Source organism: Stegodyphus dumicola, chromosome 2, assembly GCF_044657685.1.
Source record: "Stegodyphus dumicola isolate Sdum_Otavi_A_Nest chromosome 2, ASM4465768v1".
Lineage (NCBI taxonomy): Eukaryota > Metazoa > Arthropoda > Arachnida > Araneae > Eresidae > Stegodyphus > Stegodyphus dumicola.
This window is the reverse complement of record NC_140769.1, coordinates 264,592,965-264,619,559: the sequence shown is the minus strand read 5'-3', so window position 1 is coordinate 264,619,559 and position 26,595 is coordinate 264,592,965. Positions and strand designations below refer to the sequence as shown.

General features: G+C 36.1%; 1 protein-coding gene across 1 annotated transcript in view; it reads right to left on the bottom strand.

The window, feature by feature from the left end:
- Nucleotides 1-26,595, bottom strand: part of LOC118197830 (A-kinase anchor protein 13-like) — a 281,410-nt gene that overhangs the window by 142,791 nt on the left and 112,024 nt on the right. The gene's annotated exons all lie outside the window — the stretch shown is intronic.

Sequence of the window (26,595 nt, the reverse complement as noted above, 5' to 3'; positions counted from 1 at the left end):
TTTTTAAATGGTTTGAGTTTGCAATATCTTTTTCTGGGACATCTGCTACAGCTGAGACACTTTTTTCAATCATGGGGAACAACATTTGGCTTGCAAAAAGGGGTACACTTTTAGTAGCTACTGTTAAACATCTGCTAAATTTCAGAATTTCTTGTTGTGAATATTACTATGTAAGTAAAACAAACAAACCATTTCTGGAAAATGTCATAGCTAATGAAAAATACAGCTGAACAAATAACGTTTAATGTTCCGGTAGACTGTTAAGAATTTTAAGGAATTTCAAAAATATCTCCTGGTTTGCGCCCAAAAAGAAGTAGTAAACCTAAATATAAGAATAATAAGTATAGAATAAAAAAGGAAAAATTGAGAATAAAAAAAGAAGAATTATAAGAATAATAAATGCAGAACAAACAAAAAAAAAGAGGTGTTATAAGAATATACACATATATTATTATTTTAAGAATAATAAATGTATGCATTGGCCTTCATTTTCGTAATCATTCATAGACATATACGAGTACTTCCCAGTTACAAAAGCCCACCAGCGGCCGAGCGGTAAAGTCGCTGAACACTGGTAGTTCGGTCCGAGGTTCGCATCCCGCGAACAGGCTGGCTGCATGGGCGTTTTCGTGGTTTTCCCCATGTGTTACGTGTATACGAGCCAGTTCCCCTTAGAAAGTCCTCCACGAAGGCATCCCTCCTCTTAGGCAGATAGCCCTAGTGTGCTTTGCCATAATTAAATACACCACACCACCCAGTTACAAAAATGCTTCAAATAATTCAAATATTCTAGCTTTGGCCATTTTAAATTTAAAAATTCCCTTTTGGGAAAATTACGAAATCTGACTTTTTAAAATTCCTTTTACACAATAAGAACATAGAAAATGAAAAGCAGTCATAAATAAACTTCTGGTGACTATTACAATATTATTTCTTTAAAAGAAATGCATATTGCAATAAGAATACATAGTAATATTACAATAGCTGACTTACATTGAGCCAATCAGTGCGACGTGTCCGGCTCAGTTATTTTATTACGCTTCAGGGGCACCTCAAGTGAATAAATATTAGCTGCAGTTCTCAAAAGGGACATCGGAGTAGCGACGGAGAAGGGGCCAACGAAAGACTGAAAATTTTTTTAGGGGTGATGACACTTGCCAGGTCCGGGTAACTTAATCTGCGAAATTAAGTTACCCGAAATCTGCGAAAAATATGTTTAAAATAATAAATGCGAAGGGAAAATGGATGAAATACTAATAAGAAAGTGATAGTACACAAGAAAAATTTTTCAAAAACATGTTAATAAATATAACAACAAATAAAATAAATAAAAGTTGAAAAGTTTTCAGATTTTATGCTACGCCTAAATGGGTATTTTTTTCATTTACCCGCGTTTCGGGAGCATTTGGGCTAATACTATTTTGCCTTAAAATTATCTAAAAACAGCATATCTTCAGAATTTTCGATAGACAGTCTCGCGCGCTGGCGATAAAAATATTTTATTCCCTGCAGTGTTGCCACTGCTCTCTTTGAAATCGTTCAGTTTTTTTAATTAAAATTTCGTCAAAGTTTTACAAAATATGAAATAGACAATAAAACAAATTCCAAATTTCGGCTTCCAGGTGCCCGTATTCGGGTGGAGGACTACGTTATTCAAAATTTGATGACCCCCTAAGTACCCTTGTTTTTTCGCAAGTGATTCAGACTTTTGTAGTGATTCAAAACAGAATCCCGTTTTGAGAATAACAGCCATTCTTGGCTAACGCCATTTTGGCTAATAATTAAACGAATAAAATTTACAAATAAACTAGTCTTGAGGGAGAGGGAACTATGTATGAGGAAATTATGCGAACATTTTTAAAATCTTCAAGACCTAATGCTAAAAAGCTGGGAAAGAGAGAATACGATATTTAAGAAAATATTTATTCGTTATAAAAAATTAAACACAAAAAGTTTAACACCCTTATACGAAAAATGGCTCGACATAACTTAAAATTTGGCGATATTTGATTTCATTTTCAGCTTGCATTGAGGAGGAGAGGTCGATTAATAAATAAATTTGAATAAATCGAGATTAATATTTCCACTCTTAAATGCAATCCAAAGATAATAATGATAAATGCTTAATATGTGACAGGCACTTCGTCGATGAATGTACGCTTAACCCGGAGTGCAAGAGAGAAATATAGAAAGAATTTTAAGGACGATTTTAAAAGGAACTATTCAAAAATGAAAGATTTTGCAGAGACAATAATGAAAATTATAAATACGAAGAAAGATAGAATTGGAATTCGGCACTGTGACTCAGATTTTGGACTTTATTTATTTTTTTTTTTTTTTTTTCTTATATTTGTTTTTTCTGGCCAGTTTCATTTTTTGATTATATGGCCGCCTTTTCCGGCTAAGAGGATCGGGGCTGTGCCCTTATAATGATAATGATAATGAAACTTTATTACATTTTGAACATTATTACACATGATAACTTTATTACATTTTGTTCCCCTAATATTTTTTTACCACATTTTTGGAATAATTTCTGCTCATACAGCAGGGAAATATATAGTAAAACCCGATTAAGGAAGTTTCATCGTTGAAGACATCAACTCACAAATGAGAACATTCTACTTAAATAACCGAAAAATATACAGTTAACATCCATTTAAGATGTTTCCCCGCTTGAAAAGTTTATTCGGAATTATACTGCCAGATCTAAAATGTTAAAAGATTCTTTTTTCTTAACATTTTAGATTTGAAAATAGATTTAAGAAATGTAAAATAGAATTAATTTGTTAGTCGCAATTTCGTTTTTAATTATTCCATTTTAATAATTCAGTTTTAAATATGTTGATGAGTAAATTTATTTCAATAAAATTCTAACTACTTTATTTTCAAAGGAGATAATGTATTCAATAATCTACTAGAAAATGAATTATACTTATATATAGAGAGAAAGGAAGAACAAAAAGAATTAAAAAACTACAATCTCAAAATTTCATGCTGCAGACTAATACATCAAAAATGAGTTAAGCATTAAATTTTTTTAATTTTATAAATGCAAAAAGAGTAAAAGTTTAGGGGGGGAAATGCAATTTAATTTTTAATTTATACTGCAGTTTGAATACTTACAATAGACCTATTAGCTTAACAATAATTTCTCAGAAATTCAAAATGTAAATCATATATTTGAAAACTGTTTTAAAACAGTAGTGGTGAATGATAGGGAGTTTGCTATGTATTTACAAATGTTAATTAAAATTATTTTTTAAATATAAGAAATTCGCTTTCGTACCACCGATATAACGTAACGAGACACATTACCTATTTTTTACAATAAATATATCTGAATAACAATTAGTATTAATTTATCCAAACATTGATGATGTGACTAGAATTCGGACCTATTTTAATATATGAGAAAGTAACTATAATTGATTTTACTAGCGCTGCGGTATTATTCCATGTTTAATTAACGCCATATGAAAATTTTTGTGCGGATTTAACAATCACAAACAATTTAACAAAAGACTTAATCATTCACGGTGAAGCTGATAACTTTTTTAATTGAATCGCTTATGCACGAAGTTTGCAACAAATATTGGTACTTCCTTGTTAAAATAGCCACCGCATAAACTTGGGGGGGGGGGGACTTCAAATTTTAGCGTTACAGATTGAGCGAGCAAATTTGCACCTTTTAGGAAACTCTGTGGCCATGTTAAAAAAGAAATGAAAGATATTTCTCTGAAATGAAGTGGCAACAGTTCTTTCTCGCCAAACATGAAATTTGGATAGTTGAAAACAACGATTTCTGATTTCAGGTTTTAAAAAAAAGTAACTAGCTTCTTTTATGATCTCCCTGGAACTATTGGGCAAAATTTCAAAACTGAGTCTATAGGGTTATTTCTCCCGCCTTCCTAGCGTGCCTTCGTGGTGTAGTGGTTTTGCACGCTGGGCCGGTATTCCAGAGGTCCGTGGTTCGATTCCCGGCGAAGGCGTTTGCTCATTTTTCATCTCTTCTGCTTCTAAAAATACCTAATGTCTCTACAAGTCTCCTCCAGCTCCCAAAGGGCGCGAGTAATGGAGTCTCGTTTCTAACAACAGCTCATTACCTCTTCCGTTGAAACTCAGCAGTTTGTATTAATAGCCACAGTGTGGGGGTAGTTCTAAAAGATGGTTAAATGAGGCTTTACTTGTGCGATCCATGGCGAAGTTTCTGATACCCCACTCACTTCTACCTATCTACCTACCTACCTAGAACTATTGAGTAGATTAATTTCAATCCCCCCCCCCGTGTGTTATCGTAGTATAAGTGAGTAGTAAGCCCAGCTAGCAACTGTAATGGTTTTTAAGGTCTTACATATAATCTTCCATCAGAATCGTACAATTTCATACTGCTATTTTTAGCCCAAAGGGGCAATTTGTGCAGAAGAGCTATTAATTTCGTTTCGGCATTTTTCATTGGTTCAAAGCGAATATAAAAAAGTGTATGGCAACATTCAACACTTTGTAGAGAATTCTAAAGATGGACTATTTTTAAATACTTTGTGATTTTACTCTTAAGTTCTGTGTGGGATATGAGTAAACAAAGATGTTTAATTATTAAGTTAAAAAAAATATATTAATGACAAAATGGCCAAAAATGTGTGTCTGGGTCATAATCCCGACAGCCGAAATCCCGACAAGCCAGAATCCCGTCCGACTGTCCAAAACCCCGACAACCCAAAGTCCCGACAGGGTCAAAATCCCGACAAGCCAGAATCCCGACAGGGTCAGAATCCCGAGTGTCCAGAATCCCGACAGGGTCGAAATCCCGACTGTCCAAAATCCCGACAAGTTAATATCTAAATATAAACACTCAATTTAGCTTAATAAAATACAATTTTTAACTAACTATTACATATTACTAATTAAAAGTTTAAATCAAACAAATCATAAAAATTATGTCATTACTTAAAATAATTTTTAACAAGTTGAAATGACTGTTAAAATTTGAAATGAAGATTTATAAAATTCTTTTTATTAAGAAAAAGAAAACATCACTTACACACGCAAACGACATATTTACAGTGACACATTGTGAGCGATAGCACGAAGATATTCCATCACAGGTCGATTATCACGATCGTCCACAACAGTCATAATTCTTCTTTCTCTGTCATCATCTACCTTCCTACGTTTTGGTTGTTGTTCTTCGCGAAGAATGCATTCAACTTGGTATTCCACGTGCTCCTGTTCTTTTTGAAATCCTTCTATGATGTTATAAACGCCGAAATGGGCCCGTCCAATTAAGGTGCCCCATCTTCTGGGCCAATCCTCGATAGCATTTTGAGTGCGCGGAGCATTTATAGCTGCCTTTTCTAGATCACTAATGATTCTAGATGGCCTCAGTTCAATATTATTTTCTTCAGCGAAATCAATTAAATCTTGGAATAATCTTTTGTAATTTTCTTCAGATTTGCTAGTCATCAAAGCATATACTAGTTGCAGCTGTGGAAGTATGTTACGGGGTCATTAGGCCTTATTGGGATTTCGCCCGTGTCGGTATTTTGACCCTGTCGGGATATTGGACAATCGGGATTTCGACCCTGTCGGGATTTTGCCTTGTCGGGATTTCGACCCTGTCGGGATTTTGCCTTGTCGGGATTTCGACCCTGTCGGGATTTTGCCTTGTCGGGATTCCGTCTGTCGGGATTCTGGCTTGTCGGGATTTCGGCTGTCGAGATTATGTCCGGATACCAAAAATGTGTAAGTCATCTTACTAAGAAAATTAAATATTGAAATGATGAACTAAGAAAAAGACTGAAAACAATTTATTGGCACCACGACAGCCATGCGTAGGTAATTTTTTTACCTGAGGCAAGAAGTAATAACGCACAAATGCAAATACGGAAGACAGAACACACGGTTTCCGTTCTTGTAGAGATGAAGAACTTTACATATTACATCAGTTTACATGCTCTGCCATAGACCCATTGCTGTTAGTGGAATTAGAGACAGTATTTCCCTTACAGCAACATATGGCAAGGGGACTTTAAATGCAACAAGTCCGCTTGGGGGCGCTGATAGAGAAGATCAACGTGCTGTCTCAGTCCAGGATTTTGCCGCATCGAAGTGGCTACTATACTGCTGGCCATTAAAATTGCAACACAATGAAGCAAAGAAAATAAAAAATAAAAGATATTTATTGTACGTAAACAGTACAGCATGAAGGCAAAATGATTAAATTTTTAAGCAGTTTGGGGGGCTTCCAGCGATGCGAAATTAGTTGAACAGCTGCTACTCCTGGCAGCTAAAACAGCTCTTACCCGTTAAACTAGGAATCGAACGGGCTTTGGATGACAGAAGCAGACAACTCATTCCATGCTGATTCAAATTTATGCCCCACTTCATCAACCGCATTAGCTGGAGAGGGATGGCGGGCCGGTCTCTTAGCAAACCATGACCAGATGTTCTCAGTGGGAGATAGATCTGAGGAACGCGTAGGCCAGGGCAACGATAGAATACCGTGTGTATCGAAAAAGGTCAGAACACGAAGTACAACATGTGGTCTTCCATTACTTTGTTGGAAAATGACGTTTGGTAGGCCTCGAATAATGACAGGGTACAACCGCTGGACGTAAGATGTCAGAAATGTACCGATCTGCGTTCGAATTACGGTCGATCCGAACTAGAGATTTGCGTGTCGTGTACACAATGGCTGCCAAACCATCACACCAGGTGCAGGTCCCCTATGCCGAGATCGAATGCAAGGAGGAGACGTGCGGTCCCCTCGGAACCTCCAGACATGTATACGGCTGGCTATCAGAATACTGCACGCAGAACCGGAACTCTCAGAAAAGACGACATTGTGCCACTCCTGTATCCAACTTTGTCGTTCGGCTCACCAGAGTCGCCGTCTTTCTCTATGTTGTATTGTCAAGGGAAGACGAAGTAATGGTCGCCGTGCTGATAGTCCATGGTGCTGCAAACGTCGTACGAGCTGATACTGGGCGTACTGCAAGCATGCCCATTGCCTTACTAATGGTCCGTGATATCATTGTATGGTTGTGCAAGCCTGACCTCACAATATGTCGGTCCTCTCGGACGTTAGTCATGGGAGGCCGTTGAGGCCCTTCATGCCGTTCAGTATGAACATCATCAATCCATTGACTCCATATTCGCATGGCAGTGGTTGGATGTCGACAAGTGCGACGGGTGATATCATGGAATGATAATCCACACTCTCGACAGGCAGCGATCCTGCCTCTATCGAATTACGACACTTGTTGGTAAGTATTTATTCTTATAATTCTAGGTATAACACGATATTCTGAGCAAACTTCGACCTCACAGAGCGTTTTCCGAATGAGAAATCCACAGCACAGCTTTTCTTTTATGCAGTTCTACAAATGTCATTTCTATCTCCTGCGTCATCTAAGCGCTGAAATTTTAATCATTTCCATATTCCAACCTCTTCTCCCTTTCACGTGATTTTGACGTTCGTCAGATCATTCCTTCCTGGTGTTGCAATTTTAATGGCCAGCAGCGTAGTTATCAATGCTCACGATTCTCCTCCTACTTTCTGGATCATCCGAGCCAGGTCGTGAGCAGATCTTACTTTTGCTATAGCAAGCACAGCTGTCTATATATAGAGTTGGCCAGTCACAGATTACTCAGCAAGTGGTCATAGAATTATCAAGTACCGCTTAACACTTTGAGCTCGGCGCCGGTCCCTGGAGACCGGCAGTGAATTTTCCGTGTGGCCGGTGGCGGTCCCTGGGAACGGGCACTGGAATTTTCGTTTGGTCGACAGTATTAAAGTTAAAAAATAAATATACTCTTAATGAAATGTGATCAAATGTAGTTTTAATGAAATTTATTGAAACATCCTTAACAAAAATACGGCTTAGCTTTACACATATTACAATACGTAACAACTTTTTGGGTAACATTTTTGGCTATCTTGCGTTCAGATAATTTTGAACTGTCATCATAACATTTCGAACAATACCTTCTAACTTTATGTGCGTCTCCTATGAATAATTTAAGTCGGCAACATTGCACCGCTTGATCGCTCGCTGCCGACTGAACGGAAAGGACAGCAAATTCGACGCCGGTCTCAACGTGTTAAGTATTCCAGTCACACATTCCATTAAAAGAAGATATAAGACGATATACGGAAGCCGCTCTACGTTTGAGTCCCAGCTCTTGCTTAAATTCGTCACATTGATAGAACAGTTTGAAAGCTACTCTGACACAACTACATTAAACATTTCTCTATGCTGAACTGATTGATAACACAACAGCTGCCTGTCCGTCTATTGGCTTAAAGCAATCAGGACAGTGAATCACATATCCTGGTCGACTAAAGCTTCGTTCAGACGGGGGCGTAAAGGTCATAAGTGGTTAAAGCCGAGCTCCGTTGCCAAGGCAACCAGTCTGTGCTACGTCACAAAATCTAGTTTAGGGCTCGTGGCATAGGGTTCAAAGTTTTCAACTTTACGCCGAGTTTGGGATAAGCGTCGACCAATCAGAGCGAAGCTAAAACGAAGCGGCGTTCTACAGAAGATTTCGCTGTGACAAAACAAGCAGAGCGAACGCGGGAAATCAATCAAGCAGAAGAACAGCGCGGGAAAGCTGTAGACGCATCCACGCATGCGCAAATTTAGCTTCTCTCATTGGCCACAGCTTACACCCCGTTCTCGCAAGTGTGAAACGAATTCCCGTGTTTTATGCCCTTATGACTACGTCTCTATGCCCTTTACGCCGCCGTCTGAACGCAGTCTAAGGCTCTCAGTATTGAACACAGTAGAATGAGATACAGAGATACAGAGCACAATCTACCTCAGATACAGAGCACAATCTACCTACCAGAAATAACTTAATTAACTTCACATATTAGAATTTCATTATTTCTCCAAAATTATTATTATTAGCCCAAATGGATTATTAGTCTCGAAATGGAATTTTGCTTTAAATCACAATAAACGAAATATCACTTTTCAGATTGTTGCCATCAAATATTATCGCCCCGTAATATAGTTAAGAAAATTAAATAATGAACAAGCTCCATGAATATACGAATGTTTTTCGCAATGGGAAAATACGACGATAATTAGAGGCATCAGATTTTGAATAACATAGTCCTCCACCCGAACATGTGTACCTGGAAGCCCAAATTTTGAACTTCGTATTTTGCTTTATTGTCTATTTCTTATTTTGTGAAACTTTAACGAATTTTTTTATCAACAAACTCAACGATTTGAAAGCTAGCAGTGGCAACACTGTACGGAATAAATCATTTTTATCTCCAGCGCGCGAGACTGTCTGTCGAAAATTCTAAAGATATGCTGTTATAAAATAGCCGGCAACTTTGCTGTTGAATTGAATTTTATGTGGCGTAAGTGTGAAAATCGTGATTTTTAATAAATAAAGTTAACACACCAAACATTAATAACAAAAAAGAGAAAAAACATTTTTGCTAGCCATCCTCACTAAGAAAACTGACGGATATGATGAACGAAAAAAAAAACGTGAAACATTATAAAAATGTATGCCAACACTTAACACGGCATCTGGATGCTAAATTTTGTTAAATTAAATAATTTAGTAGCACAACAGTTAGTTTAGTAGAATAAAATGGAGGAACACTACAAGTAGAAAATCAGTAGTATTAAAATTAGAAAAGGAGACTTAAAAACATTTAGTAATGTACGGTTAGCATATTGTTACGGTTTTTGTATTGAATTAGCTATTTTTAAATAGAATTAATAAAAATTGCTGTATATTACTGTGCAATTCAGCACGAGACTTATTTGAAGAGAAAGCTACGCCGGAAAAATTAAAAATACAGGAGCACGTGCATTTAATAAATAGTAGATATCTCGTAATTGTACGCTTTCGCTTTCAGGGAAAAATCGATAAAATACCAGAATATCCTCGTGCACTTTTAAAAAGCTTATAAAAGCGGAATCAAAATCTCTCAATTCAGTTTGTTTAGAAAACTGTTGTTGTTTACCGCAGCGAATTCGAGGTGAAATCGGATTAGCATTCTCTACGTTTCTCTGTTTTGAATTAAATTCTGTTGAACGTTTTAGTAGTTCAAAAAAGTAACGACTGTGAGATATTGCAATATTGCACGAAAATCTAAGGAAATTTAAGCATTTTGTTTTATTTGTTGTGATAATAATAAATTTTTATTCACTTTTCATCGGACTTGTGCATTCAATTTATTATGAACCCGTATGCACGCAACAATATAAACAACACCTATTAGAATGTAAACAAAACAAACCAGAAGTCCATGGCAGTGGACATGATAACATGGACCTTATAAGAAATAGACTAACCCAAATGGGTTTTCTCCCTCGTCTGAGGCGTTCCCGACTGTCACCTTGATCACATCTGGAGGAGCAGGGACGACTTGCCGAAATTTAACATAGGTTGCCTATTGCAGCGTGTATAATTGTCAAGAGAAAGCTCGTTGTAGCGCCTCATTTCGCAAATTAGAATTTCCACATATTTTTATTTTTGAAATTGAGATTGATTTTTAAAAAATTAGCATATTTTTCAAGCATAATTAACGTTCCAAATAATTATAAAGCTATTGCACGCTTTCAGGGCTGGATATTTTTTTAGCTTTTCCTATGCTGTAAGGAAATTTGTAACTACTTCTTTTAGAAAATAATATTTTAAATCTGAACTAATAGAAAATTTCAAACAAGCAATTTTCTCTTGCAATTTTTATGCTTTTTATTGGTGTAAATAAGTAAAATATACTAAAATATTTTAAAACGAATTTTTAAAAGTTTCGTTTAAAATTCTAAATTGTGCTGCTTTTTTAAAATTATAGATGAGTATTATAGCACAATTTCTATAAAGGAATTTTATTTCAATTATATTTCATAATACATCATAGTGATAAACACATTTGACTCCTTAAAAATGTTCATACATTTAATTCTAATATTAAAATTGTATTTAACCGTAATAATTAATTTTGCTTGTATTTTATAGTGATTATTTTTTTTATTTATTTTTAGTTCTGCATAAGATTTTTTTTAATTTACTCTTAATTTAATTCATTAGCCTAAACGGGCGGTAGCCTAGAAAGGCACTTAGTTTCGAAGCGGCATTTTGCGCTGTTTTACTATAAATGTCCGTGTCTCCTTGCAAATAGTTGTTACCAAATATTATCGCCCTGTATTATATGTAAATAAATTAAATAATGAAGAATCTGCATGAATGCATGTGTGTTTCTCGCACTGTGACAAAAACGACAGTATCTAGAGCCATCAAATTTTGAATAATGTAATCCTCCACCCGAACATGGGCATCTGGACGGCCGAATTTCGAATTTGTTTTAATCTATTTCATATTTTGTAAAACTTTAACGAATTTTTGATTAACAAACTCAACGAGTTCAGAGCGAGCACTGTACAGAAAATAACAGTTTTATCTCCAGTGCGGAAATTCTAAAGATATGCTGTTTTCAAATGTATGTGGTTTACGGGGCAAGAACATGATATTCAATAAATATAGGTAACACACAAAACTTTAAAAAAGGTTCTTTTTGGGCGTAATATAAAATCTGAGTGCTTCTAGATTTTATTTTTTTTTTTCCTTCATTACGCTCAGAAAATTTTATGCTTCGAATTTATGAATTATTAAAATAACTAATCCAATTTAATGTTAATAATTTAATGATCATATAATCAAATAAATATGATCGTTTTGTAATGTTATTATAGTTTGGAAAATCACTGCCTGAAAATGTTCATTAAATTTTAAAAAAAATTTATCAGATCTTGTTTAATTTTACCTTATTTATTTCAAAGCATGGCGTACTATCAATCTTATTTAATTTTACTTTATTTTTACGCAAAATTAAGTTCATAAATTATATGCTTAGAGTTCTTACCGTTTTACCAAAGTAAAGATGTTTGTACAAGAATTATGCGTGAAAAAAATGGGCGAAATGCATTAAAAAGTGCTTTAATGAGATATATTAAATCCTATTTGGAAAAAACTGTGGCTTTTATAATCTCATCACTATACAACGTATCACATTTAATAATTAAAAAGAGTTATGTGATACAAACGCCATAGGTTTCAGTGTTAAACCGGATCGTCCCTACTCTTTCTTGCCGACATGTCGGTGACGCGCGCCCCTCCCACTGGGTTAGTTTATCTCTTATAAGGTACATGGTGACGTATCGTAGCTTCAGTTTCATTGCACGGAACCATGCAGTATGAAGACTTTATACTCTGTGCAAGGAATGCATGGAGGAGGCTTACTCCATTTATTCTAATCTCCTTAGTCTGAAATAAAAATGCTTTATTTCAAACAGTGTTGCAATTTCTTGTTTCAAGCCTCCGAGTTTGTTAAACAAAAACTAGTTGGATTAGTACAAAATAGGAAATAAATCAAAATCGAATTGGAAATAAACATTTCGGGCTTCTAGATGCCCATGTTCCGGTGGACGACTACCTGTATTAAAATTTCGGTGGCTCTAAATGCCGTCATTTTCCCACAACGCGAGGAAAATACACACATACATACAAATTCTTCACTATTTATTAGTCCAAAGGGGCTTTGTCCCTGAAGGGCAAGTTTTCGTTTTGCGATTTTGCGTTCAATCACTATAAATGTCGGTTTCACTTTTCAAACTGTTGCCACCAAATGTTAGAGTCCTGCATTATATTTGAAGAAATTAAATAATGAAAAATCTCCATAAATGTATGTCTATTTCTCCCATTGTGATAAAACAGCGGTACATAGCGCCATCGAATTTTGAATGACGTCATCCTCTTACAAATATGAGCATGTGGAAGACCAAATTTGGAATTTGTTTTATTATAAATTTCACATTTCGTGAAATTTTAACGAATTTTTGAGTAACAAACTCAAGGATTTCAAAGCAAGCAATGGGACCACTCTACCCGGGGGGGGGGGCAACCTTTTTATCTCCACCGCGCGGAACTGCGTATTGGAAATTCTAAAGATAGGCTCATTTTAAAATTATTTTGAGACATTGCTATTGAACTGAACTTAATGGTTTAAGACTTTAGACTCGGTTACTTTAGACTAATGATACTCATTAAATCAGATAAATGAGATGGCTCGCTTGAAATTGACAGACAAGAAGTTTCTTTTTAGGCATAAACATTTTATTTCAATTATTTGCAATTATTTGCTTCATTACAAACTTATTTCTTTCAAAAAATTTTAAAAACTACTGTTCTAATTACAGTCTCGCGAAAAATCGAGGGGTTGCTACTTTTGTTCTAACAAAGTATTATCTGACGTAATTTACTTACCATAAATGGCGCAACAGGATGAATATTGAAAGAAAAGAAATTCAAAGTCAAAATGAGAGTCGTTTTTTAACTCTAATCAAGGCAGTACCATTTATTTATGATATTTTGAGATTTTAAGAATTTGAACAAAATGTTAACAGATCTTCTAATATCTGAATATATATACACTTAAAATTCTAACTGTATGTTCTTTTCATTTTTAATGGCGACGTTCTCTTATTTGAAAGTACGTGGAATTAAATCTACAGCCCCGTAGTCAAGTTGTTTTTCCCGCCTTTTCTACACGTACAGTTATAGAATGTTCTGGAAATATTTAAAACGAACTGGATTGGCTGACGTCATTTCTTGGAAGCTCCGCCTTTCCAGAGGCTATAAAATGACTCGCAAAGGAATATCGCGGGCTTTTTCTTAAATGTCACGATGCAGTAAACTTCATACAAAAAGTTATTAGTAATTCTTTTTATTTACTCCAGATATCTGATTTTGTAACTGCTATTTCTTCTGAATAATAATAAATGGATCCTGTTTTTTTTTAAACTTATCGTCTGATAATTTAAGCTACGACTAAAGCTGGTACACCATATATATATATATATTTCAACTGAATGGGTTAAAAGAAAAGATTAGAAGTTCTTAGTACATTGTGTTTAAACCTTTATTATATTAATATTTAGTTAGAAGCATTTATGTTTGAATTACCTCTGAATACATAGCTTAATATAGATAGAAAATTTTGATGTTCTGAATGTAAAGTATATTGTATTAACATAAATGCTCAAGTTGACCAATTACAACTGAATATATATAATTTGCAGGTCTTAAATTTTTATTTAGATCAGTTGGCTTTGTTCAGAAAAATTACGGGTGAAATTTAGTTTCTCATAATTGAAATAGAAAAGTAGGAATCGTTAGATTTTGATTGCACGTTGTGGCTATATCATGACATTTTTAGCAAAGGCTATAAAACACGATCTTAAAACCTTGGCTGAAGAGGAAAAGATCGGACCTGAGGTTAGGATGATGGATCCAAGATAAGAAATTGTGAGTAACAAAGCTTATGAGGAGAAACTCGTAAAAAATCTCTTGGAAAACATCACTTCGATGAGGCTTGAGAGGAGGTACAGAGCAGAATTAAAAGAGAAGAAGAGAAGTAGAATAGAATTAGGAGAGGGGAAAAAAAGAGGCAGGATAAAATTAGAAGAAAAGAAAGAGAATTAGAAATAACCTGAACTGAAATTGCAGGTCGCAGGAGTTCAGAAATATATGGACAACGGACGCTGTTTACTCGGATAACCAGACTGCTGAAAAATTAGCAGAAAATCAGAATAAAGGAGTCTTTTGTCAAGAACCGATACACTGGACTCTATATCAAAGGCACCGCGAAACTGTCCATGTCAAAACCGAAAACGCGCAAAAATACAGAGAAAGGAATGAAGACGAGGTCCATAGACACAAAAGAAATTTCGCCCTCCGTTAAAATGAGGCAATTACACATTCGCTGCGAACTCTGCTTCCAGAAAGCGAAGCTCCTTTTCCTAAAGAACCAAGGGGCACAGCATTGTTCCTGCCCGACACAGAGGTGAATGATCTACCTCTCCTTTCATTAGATACGATTCAAATTTTTCACTTACGAAGAGAAAGTAATGATATGAAATCACCCATTTACCTAGAATATTTAAACTCTCAAAGTCGTTCTTTAGAAAGCACTTTTCTGATAGGAAAAGAACTGCTAACCCCTTTTCATTTTATTTAATTTTAAGCTACTTAAGAGCCAGAAAGACCTGGAAAATAGTCGGAAATTTTTGGTCGTTCCCGAAGCGCTTAAAGAAATGAATATAGACTTGCATGAACTTTTACCAGTCACGCCTAGTGGGAAAAAAAAAAAAAAAAAAAAAAAAAAATCTGAAATGTTTCAGATTTTAAATTACGTCCAAAGGGGCGTTTTTTAACATTTTGTGTGTTACCTTTTTTTATTAAATATCATGTTCCTCGCACTTAAACCATAAGATCCAGTGCAACAGCAATATCGCAAAATAGTTTTAAAACGAGCATATCTTTAGAATTTCCGATACAGAGACTCACGCGCTGGAGATAAAAATGTTTTTTCTGCACAACGTTGCCATTGCTCGCTTTGAAATCCTTGAGTTTGTTAATCAAAAATTCGTCAAAGTTTTAAAAAATAGGAAATCGATCATAAAACAAATTTCAAATTTCAAATTTGGTCTTCCACATGCTCATATTCGTTGGAGGATTACGTTATTCAAAATTCGATGACTCTATGTACCGTTGTTTTATCACAATACGAGAAATATACATACATTTATGCAGATTTTTCATTATTTAATTTCTTCAAATATAATGCAGGACTCTAACATTTTGTGGCAACAGTTTGAAAAGAGAACCGACGTTTATGAGTCCGACGCAAAATCGCAAAACGAAAACAATAGTCCTTCGGGATTCAAATCGATTTGGACTAAAAAAAAAAATCTGAAATTCTTCAGATTTTAAATTACGTCCAAAGGGGCGTTTTTTTAACGTTTTGAGTGTTACCTTTATTTATTAAATATCATGTACTTTGCACTTAAACCATAAAATTCAGTTCAAGAGCAATATCGCAAAATAATGTTAAATTAAGCATATCTTTAGAATTTCCGATATACACAGTCTCGCGAGCTGGAGATAAAAGTATTTTTTTTCTATATAACGTTGCCATTTCTCGCTTTTAAAGCATTGAGTTTGTAAATCAAAAATTCGTTAAAGTTTTACAAAATATAAAATCTATAATAAAACAAATGCCCATATTCGCAGTAGGATTTCGTCATTCAAAATTCGATGGCTCGATGTACCATTGTTTTATCACAATGCGAGAAATAGACAATCATTTATGCAGATTTTTCATTATTTAATTTCTTCAAATATAATGCAGGACTCTAACATTTTGTGGCAACAGTTTGAAAAGTGAACCGACGTTTATAGGAGTCCGACGCAAAATCGCAAAACGAAAACAATAGTCCTTCAGGGACATAGCCCCTTTGGACTAAAAAAAAATCAAGATAGCATTTTGTTCTTTTTTTAACAGTACTCAGATGCTGTTCTGGTAGTAGACATAACTTCTGTTGATGTGGTGGACGCGTTACTAAATCTTTCCATCAGAATGGGATTTCCTAAAGAAACTCAGTACGCTGAGGGAATTTTAATTATGTCAGTTTGGGCCTTGTACAAACCAATCAAGTTTTCGGTCCCTTTGACAGGGTCTGGGAAATTTGGAAGTGGGTTTCCAAAATAAATTGTATCGTAAATTTACCAGGGAATAAAGGAATATTCCCAGTTGGCCATCTCATTATGTTAAAGCCTTATACGGAGATGCCTAAAGGAAATAATTATAGTGTTACGAAACGCCAGGTTGCGGTAAGGTAGCTTTCTCGCAAAACGGGGTTAGGTTTGCCAGAAAATGGCAAAGAAGGCAGGGGTGCCAGAGTGGGCGCAAAATCGCTAATTTGGTGATATGCCATAGACAGAGGGAGAACATTCTAGAACGCATTCTTACCGGTTTTCTCAGAATATTCTCGAAGACAGATAAAAGCTATAAATATCCTGCCTGTAAGTGGAGTAGCAGTTTATCTAGAGAACAGTAGAAAGTATCCTGAATTCAGTAGTAGTGAACTGAGTTCAGAGAATAGCTTGAGAGCGATCGACCGAGTCGGGAGCTGTACTTTAGTGCTTAGCCGTGAAGCTTTCTTCACCGTTATAGTCTATTAGCCTGAAGGCTGTGTTGCTGATTGTTTCAGCGTATATATCCTAGTTTTTCGACGACTGTAAACGTGTCATTGGTATTCTCCTTGTAATACTGAATAAATTGTATTTTGATTCTTCATCAAGTGTTGTCATCAATCACTCCAAATCCACGAACCCGTAGAACGCAACTATATTTAGAATGCAGAAATTCAGGATCAAGTTTTAGGTCCCCACAAAGAGATTTATAGAAACTGACAAATAAATATCCGCAAGACTTTCCTTTTCAGTTTGATAAATATATAATCCAATGCAATGTTTTAAGGTTGCATATTGTATTTGCAGAAAAACTGCAAGATTGCATATTACCAGAGTGTAATCAAGTTAGTCACTTGCAACTGTATTATGTTCTTTGTACACTGGTCTCAATGCAATGTTTCATTTTTAATCCACTCACTTAACTCAGTTTTTAATTGTGATTATTTATGTTTTCTGTTCATTTTTTGCTGACATTATGTGATTCTAGCAGTGAAAATTCTTTGGAATTATTCTGGACATCTCCGACAACCCCATCCCCGAAAGAGAAGGAGCTGTGACAAATAACGTCTGTTCGTAATTAGAGAATTTCGTATTCTTGTAGGAAAAACCCCAGCCCTCAGAAGTAGAAGTCATAAAAAATGAGCAATGCCTTCGCCGGGACTCTAACCACGGACCTCTCGAATACGCACCGTGCGTGCTGACCACTACACCACGAAGGCATGCTAAGAAGGCTGGAGAAATACCGTATAAAATGAACAACGATGAGGAAGTGATCGCGCCTGATGGCGACCCGAAATGTGTGTGGACGAGAGCAACAATGAAAATGCCTTTGGCTTAGCCGACACTATTAACAAGATCGAGTATATGCGAGAATATATGATGCAAAAACTTCAAGAGTTGGATGCGCAAACTCATGCTTCCATGAATCTACCTTAAGATGTATTAATAGAGACTCTCAATCTTCGACGAAGGCGTAATTACTGGACGAACAGCCAAGCTACTCCAGGATCTACAGGGTGATCAAAAAGTCAGTATAAATTTGAAAACTTAATAAATCACGGAATATCGTAGATAGAGAGGTAAAAATTGACACACATACTTAGAATGACATGGGGTTTTATTAGAAAAGCAATAATCTGATCAGAAAAGCAATAATTAGCATAACAAATTAAGACAAAGCAAAGATGATGTTCTTTACAGGAAATGCTCAATATGTTCACCATCATTCCTCAACAATAGCTGTAGTCGAGGAATAATGTTGTGAACAGCACTGTAAAGCATGCCCGGAGTTATGGTGAGGCATTGGCGTCAGATGTTGTCTTTCAGAATCCCTAGAGATGGCGGTCGATCACGATACACTTGCGACTTCAGGTAACCCCAAAGCCAATAATCGCACGGACTGAGGTCTGAGAACCTGGGAGGCCAAGCATGGCGAAAGTGGCGGCTGAGCACACGATCGTCACCAAACGACGCGCGCAAGAGATCTTTCACGCGTCTAGCAATATGGGGTGGAGCGCCATCCTGCATAAAATCATACATTTTTTAAACTTTTTGGGGGGGTTCTAATAAAACCCCATGTCATTCTAAGTATGTGTGTCAATTTTTACCTCTCTATCTACATTATTCCGTGATTTATTAAGTTTTCAAATTTATACTGACTTTTTGATCACCCGGTACGTCGTGAAATGAATGATGTGAGAGGTAAGCGTAATTTGACCTGAACTTCAGGAATGTTTTAACCCAAGCATAAAATTTATTAAATTAAATCTAATTGTAAAATTGTTAATCCTGAGAACGCTAGTGTAGATAGCGATGGCTATAAAATTACAACTAAAACTGCAAAATAGCTTAGAATAGATAAGAAACTTAAGCCGACAGGAGGGATTAATCAGTTTAACGTATGAAATGATGAAAATATAAATGCTAGTTAATGATAATGAAACCATCAAGTTTTAGGTTATACAGGCAGCAGCCGAGCGATAACCCTTCTTATAATATACGTCCAATCATGGTAAACCTGTAATGTTGCGCGCTTCCAACCTGCACGCAACAATAGTGGTGACTGCTAAGAACTGGTAAGTAGATAAAGTCTTGAGAAGGGTTTAAATCCCTTTTTATTCAACTTTAGAAATTACAAATGCGTGCTCTTGACGCTCACAAACTACGCCGACCCGGTGGTAAAATAAAAATAAGAAACTAAGGAAAGAATAGTAACAAGTGACTAACTACGAGGCTCTCTAAACGTAACTAACCTCACCGCGTTCTAAAATACCGCTGATAATTCAGCAAACTTCTGAATATTACGTTGAAAGACTAACAATCTGCCGAGGCAAGCACACAGGCCGAAACGCGTGGTTCTTCAATTTCTAACTAGCCACCTCCACGCTCGTGAAACAAGAAAGCACACTTTCGAACTCGTTTCCCTTCTATTTAACTCAGATTACTTCCGCTGACAATTTGAATCCTTGCGCGTTCTACTAAAATTTACATACTCTGGCATTGGCAATTCCAGGGGAAAGTAAGGCTTGACAGGAAAGGAGGTTAAACTTAAAATAAATGTCAGTTAAAATAAATATAAACCCTACAAACCAGAGTAGCCTTTCACACAAAACAATCTTGAAAAAACTGGCAAATAGTACCGATGCTAAGTTTCTTGGGAAATTAAACGGAAAATTCTTTAAAACTTTCCCACATACTGCAAATGAGTCTAAGCGCTTTCTTCAGAGAGCATAATATTGAACATTATCTTTTGAACGCTAAATATTTCCGTCCTTGGTCGTGATACATGGTCTGACCATCAATACCAAACAAGAAAATATCATTGATGCACTCACTGAAAGAAGTTTTCCAGTCAGCAAACTTACACAACTGAAGGGCTTACACGACTGATCCTACAATACTACTATTCAGGGTACAATTAATTAGGAATAAGAATACTGAAAAAATATAAGAATTAAGAAATTTATTGTATTTCTCTGTTTCGGTAAAATGTATGTGTCCAAAAATAAGGTGCCACAGTACAATAATTGCCATTCTTCGGACAATACTGTTATTTCCAACTACGTTGTGTAAAATGTTAGCATAAAACGATGGATTGTCCACAAAAAGGAAGGATCCATGAACCATTTTGTAGTAACTGCCAGGGCCGACACGTAGCTTCATACTGTGAACGTGTAAAGTACTCGAAAAATAAGCGCAGACAAAACAAAAAGACAGCTTTAGTTAAACTAGGCATATCATATGCAAAAGTGGCTAAAAAACGGTCTAAATTTCAACCCTACTGAAAATATTGCTAAACCAGCTACTGCTGCATCACTCAACTGGTCAATAATTCTAAAAAGACAAATGATAGTAATTTGTTAAAAGTGCTTCTAGGGCTCCTAGTTTAAACCCAAATGGCAAAAATCAAATTTCAGAATTTTTAACTCTGTTTAAATATATGATAGAACTCAATGAAATTTTCGGAAAAATAAAATAGCTGTCATGAATAATTGTAATAAAATAGCTGTCGTGAATTAAGACTTATATGCCTAAGTTAAAAGTTGAAAATGAACCCATTGGCAAAATGCATATTTCTTTCGAAATGACCAACGAAGTAATTCCGAATTAGTGTCATAATCTGAATGCCCTAACGTCAGCTACATTCAAACCCATTTTGATATTTGATTTTACAGACAACAATAATAAAAGAAGACCCGGCGCAGATCTACTGTTCTTAAATTAATACTAGAATTAATTATAATTCATTCTTAGACTATTTAGGTCTTTGGTTTAGTTGTTCTGCATGTGGTGTATTTATTTCTAAATTATTCCCCAGTCTCTCCCAATCTTACGGCCGATATTTTCAAACCGTTGACCAGTACCCGATATGCTTGTTAATACACTGCAACTTATACCCACTTCTGTTAACCCTAGCCTGCACGTAACTATTAGCCACATCTTCTTGAACCTCTCTCACTTCTACAGGTTCCACTGCACTTGTCTTCGGCAGGATGTTGCTGATTTGAATGTACTATTTGCCTGCTTTCACGGCTGGAGAAATAGCTCAGGCCTTTAACTCCCCTTCTTCATCATCTGTTATGTTAGCCATAAGAAATGGCTATGTTAACATTGCTACGCTATTCTGCACAGGATGAGGCAAACGCCCTGCAGCCGGCACACAATGATGCTGCTCACCTATGTCGATCCCGACCCTTCCGGCTAGCTCAAGGCGATGCAAGTGAAAGAACTTGAAGGAGGCTTTCTTGGACTGCAAACCTGAAGTTTTTCCGCTTCTCGTCCCCCCCCCCAAAAAAAAGGCACAAGAGTTGTCTGAAAGATGTCGTTAAAGTAACGCGCGTCTTGCGACCGGGAAGCTTAGTTTTTCCCTTCCGTATAAATAATTCCAATATGTTGTTTTTGTATGCTAGTTCAGACCTTATTATAATCTGGAAATTCTCCAGTTAATTTTAAAAAGACAACCTGTCTTAATGCCTTCTACGCCGAGAGTTCGCCGACGCTACAGCAGTATTTGGAAAGACCGAAGGAATATGACGAAACTGAACCAACCTTGATACTGGAAATTTCTCGGCTGACGGGAAAAAAGTATATAAGTCAGCAGAGAGCATCAGTTCTCAGTTTAGTTCAGAGATTAGCTCAGAGTTTTGAGAGAACGCTACGCCAGCAGGCCTTTTATATTGTTCTGTGTTCATCGTTCATAGTTGTACACGGCTCAATCCACTCTTTAATACACTGCATCATCGTTCACTAAAAATAATCTCCCAGACCCTCTTGCAACCACGTCTCTCATTGCAGCATAGGCCATTTCAAAACACGCACGACACTAACCCACGAGCAATTAAATCACTCCAACAAAAGAGTTTTCAACGTCAAAAGGGTTGCTATGCAACACGCAATCGCGCCAAAAGCCAGCGCAGAACACATATCGCCACATTTGGTGATCTTAGGGCGCATATAAGAGTAGAGCCAAAATCTAGTTTTAATTTGTCATCGAATGCTTCGATAAATAAGGATTTTTACACAAAAACGCGGTTTTCTCCAACGTGATTTTTTTTATACTCGATGTACCTTTTCTCGAGAACTACTGCTCACAGGTATCTAAAATTTTTATAGCTTATTTATGTTTCCTAATACACCCATGTCCATAAATTAAGGATAATTCGGAGTCACGCGGAAATCGAACTCTAAAATAAATATATCACCTGTAAAGTCACTACACACATCTTCAAGAATCATATGCAAATTTCAGGAAGTAACCAGATGACACCGATGGTACGTCACAATGACGAGAGTGTAAGAGAGTGATATATAAGGAATACAGTCAAAGAAGTAAAATTGTTCGCAGGCGCTTTATAAGCATTTCAGTGCAATAACTGAATAGTTATGACACAAAGGACGCATTTGGATGATTTTTTACGTGGTAGAATTATCGGCCGTCTGGAATGTGGGCGTACCCAACTGGAAGTATCAGACGAACTTGGAATTGCCCAGAGTGTCATTTCCAGGCTTTGGCAACGATTCCAAGATGATGGTAATGTGAGTAGACGTTACAGCACAGGTCGTCCCAGAATTACAACGCCGAATGAAGACCGGTATTTAACAGTTAAGCCAAAAGAAACAGGCGGAGTACAGCCTCAGACCTGTCTCGTCAGCTCTCTTCAGCCACTGGTACGACAATTTCAAGGCAGATCGTGTACAGACGCTTAGGGCAGATTGGTCTATACGCTCGTAGACCTGTGAGATGCGTTCCAGTTACTGCAACTCACTGTCGCCTGCGGTTAGCCTGGAGTAGAGAGCATGCATTGTGGACACCCCAACAGTGGGCTTGTGTGATGTTTTCCGACGAGTCCAGGTTTAGCTTTCAGTCTGATTCTCGCCGGACTTTCATATGGAGAGCTCCAAGGTCCCGTTACCACCAAGAAAACATCATTGAACGACACCGTTACGGTGGTGCAGGAGTGCTCGTTTGGGGTCGAATAATTCTGGGTTCCAGAACTGACCTGCATGTTCAAATTGGAACCATGACAAGCCAAATCTATCGGGACGTCATTCTGGAACAACATGTACGTTTGTTTCGGAGCGCCATGGGCGCACAATTTGTGTTTATAGATGACAACGCCCGTCCTCACCGTGCAAACATCGTAAGCGAATGCCTTCAATCGGAGGATATCACCCGTATGGACTGGCCAGCATTCTCACCGGACTTGAATCCAGTAGAGCACGTGTGGGATATGCTTGGCCGACGAGTTGCAGCTCATCAACCTCCTTCTACATGTCTACGGAACTTCGGAGAGTATTGCTTTTTGAGTGGTCTAATATCCCCCAAGATCAGATCGCTAATTTGATACTCAGCATGCCTAGGCGTTGTACGGACTGTATTGCATCGTCTGGGAGACAAACAATGTATTAACAATCATATCAACCATGTAATATTGGTTTTTTGTAAATAGGTTTTTTTTAATTTGCTCCAGGGAGAAAAAATCGCTAATTTTTTTAATAATATCAAACATACAGCATCTTTTCTTTGCTCTTTACCTTTTGTTTAATAAATATGCTTTACAAAAAAGTCAAATTTGTTTTGTTTCTAACTCTTCCTTTGCCTGATTTTGCATTATCCTTAATTTATGGACATGAGTGTATTTACTAAAATGAGCTTTTTGTAATAAACTAAGAATTGTGTTTTTAAATTTAAATTTTTTTTGGGGGGGGGGGTAGAGAAAAGTGCAAAATTTTACTATGCGTAACAAAATATTATGTAAATTACCCTAAAATTCAAAATGTTTCAAAAGCTCATTTCAGTATAATCAGATAGGTATACTTTAATTACACAAAAAATTTCAAGCGTGTATCTACAGCAGATTTTGAGAAAAGGTAAATCGAAAATGGCCAATTTAATATTGTCGGTATAGGGGTTTCCAACACCCTTAAAGGCACAAGAAAGTAATGTCAGCAAAAGCAGTGTGGTCAACTTCGAGCGCAGGCAGATCAGAAACGTTAGTAAATTCTCTGGTGCGATGTTAAAATCTGAATCCTTTCAGATTTGATTTTATATTATTTTTAACGTGAGTGCTCGATTAAATTTGGCTGTGATAGTTTTAATTATGTTTCAATATTTTTCTTATTAAAATAATTATTGCTATATGCACGCTTAAAAAGTTCCATCGTTAACTATATTTATTGGCTTACCTGCAGAGAATTCCCAAGTGATTCTCAACTGCAATTTGCCAAAAGTCTCGTTAAAACGGAATATCGATTGCTTAACTTCTTCTCCTCGCTCTTTTCAGCTTCTGCTTTCTGAAGTCCGAATTCGCATTTTAGTACATAAAATATGTGTCTATAATACATTAGAGAGATACATGACTTTATTATATATTACACAAGCTTTGAACATATCACTAAATATTTCTACTTCGAATAAATACTAATTCAGAAGTCAAACAACAAAAATCAGCGTTATATTTTCAAAATTTTCACAGGACTAGTTTCGATGTTTTTACCGAACCACCATCCTCAGCTGCAAAACCACAAAATTTTGTGGCGATTGGGTCCCCTAAAAAACCCAGACGCCCTTTAAAAGGGAGAGTATATAAGGTATTTCTCCCGCCTTCCTAGCGTGCCTTCGTGGTGTAGTGGTTCTGCACACTGGGCCGGTATTCCAGAGGCCCGTGCTTCGATTCTCGGCGAAGATGTTGCTAATTTTTCATCTCTCTGGCTTTTCGAATTATCCTAATGTCTCTACAACCTTTAAAAAAATGCGTTTAAAATTCATCTCATATTCAATTCGCGGAATAAACCACATGCAAAAACCAAAAACAGAAGCACAATGGCAAACTGCAAGAAATAGGGGGCAAAACAAAAGCGAAAAGCAAAAATGAAAATGAAATTTATATTTTTATCTGCATCATCATCAGGGTGTTAGTGTAACAAAAGAAGAAAATAAATAAAATAAAACAGCATGTTTCTAAATCGACAAAAATAAAACAGCATGTTTCTAAATCGACAAAGACAAAAATTAATTATACTTATTCCAAAAATTATTCAGCTCTGCAAATATTCTCCGATTCAAGCTCTCTTTTGATTTATTATAAATTCCAATGGCCTTAGAAAACCTGTGCTTTTAGATTCTTTAGCAGTAAATCGATTAACACCCAGCAAGCCCTAATAGGGAGCCCCAAACGAACATTGGAAGTTCTTGAAAGCACGCTTTCCGAACTAGCACAAAATAAAGAAGGGATGAGTTAAAGGTCAGTTTAAATGGGAAGTGGTGGCTGACACGTAAATCGATGATTTGAATAGCACATAAGAGGTTTGTTATATTCTTATTGGTTTATGATAATCTTCCTGCGCAAGTGTTTTTAAAAAGATTCAACAAATTATTATATTCTAAACGTTCTTTTCTTTATTTAAGTGCTTTGATGGGTTCTTTTAGGCAGTTCCTGTTGGTTAAATTCTGGTATTTAACCTTCCAGCACGCACGCTTGGCAATTTTACATGAGCACGCGCGCGTCGTATTTTTTACGACATCCGTTATTTTACCGCTTTTGGCACGAAAAACGACAGAAATGAGTGAATATTGATAAAAATATTTTTAAGAAATAAAATATTAATTTTATTATTGCAAAGTACAAACGATATCACATTCCACATTCAAATATAAGTAAATTATTTTTAAGTTCTTTTGCTAGTGAGATGGAAATGCAATGATGTATTTCATTATAGAACATAGAATTTATTATTTAGTAATTATATTTTAAAACCAAAGCTAATTTTAATATTCATCAAAGGCAAGTATAGACAAATAAAAAAGGAAAACACCTTGGCAGGAAAAAAAGTAAGTTTAGCATTACTTACTCCTGCAAGGAATTTTACTTCTTACTGGTTACAAAAACGCACTTTAAACTAACTTTAATATTTTTATTTATTTCTAAAAAATAAAAATAAAAGAAAATAAGGAATGGAAACCGCTATTGTTCTCCCATCCAAAGTTTTCCTTTTCTTCATCAGATAATTCTTGAAGAATGCGAGCAAAATCAGCTGGTTGCACATATTTTTTTAGCCATGAAAACCGGTATAAAATTTACAGAGCCAAATGTATTCAAATTAAAATCATGCACGGCAATTAATAACACAAAATTAGAAAGTATTTGAGAAAAAAAAATATTTTCAAAATTTTCACCCACGAACACGCGCGTGTCGTAACTTTTACGAAAAAGCTGCCACGTAGCACAAATGCCCAGTTAAAAAAAAAAAAAAAATCAAATGACTTCCTGTTGGCATATTCCATGATGTGGGGAAGGGTAGAAAGGAGGAATAGAAATTACCTTCAGACGTCTCAGCTTCGATATTCGAAAAATGTGCATTAAAAACTGAATTTTTCGTAAATTTTGAGCAAACGTGCGTGCTGGAAGGTTACGAAAAAAAAAAGTGTGGAGTAGATACTCTCTCTTTTAGTTTAAAGAGCTGCTCGTGTTTCTTGCGTAGGATTACTAACGGAGGTGTGAGGATATTATACAATAGAACGACTAAAAC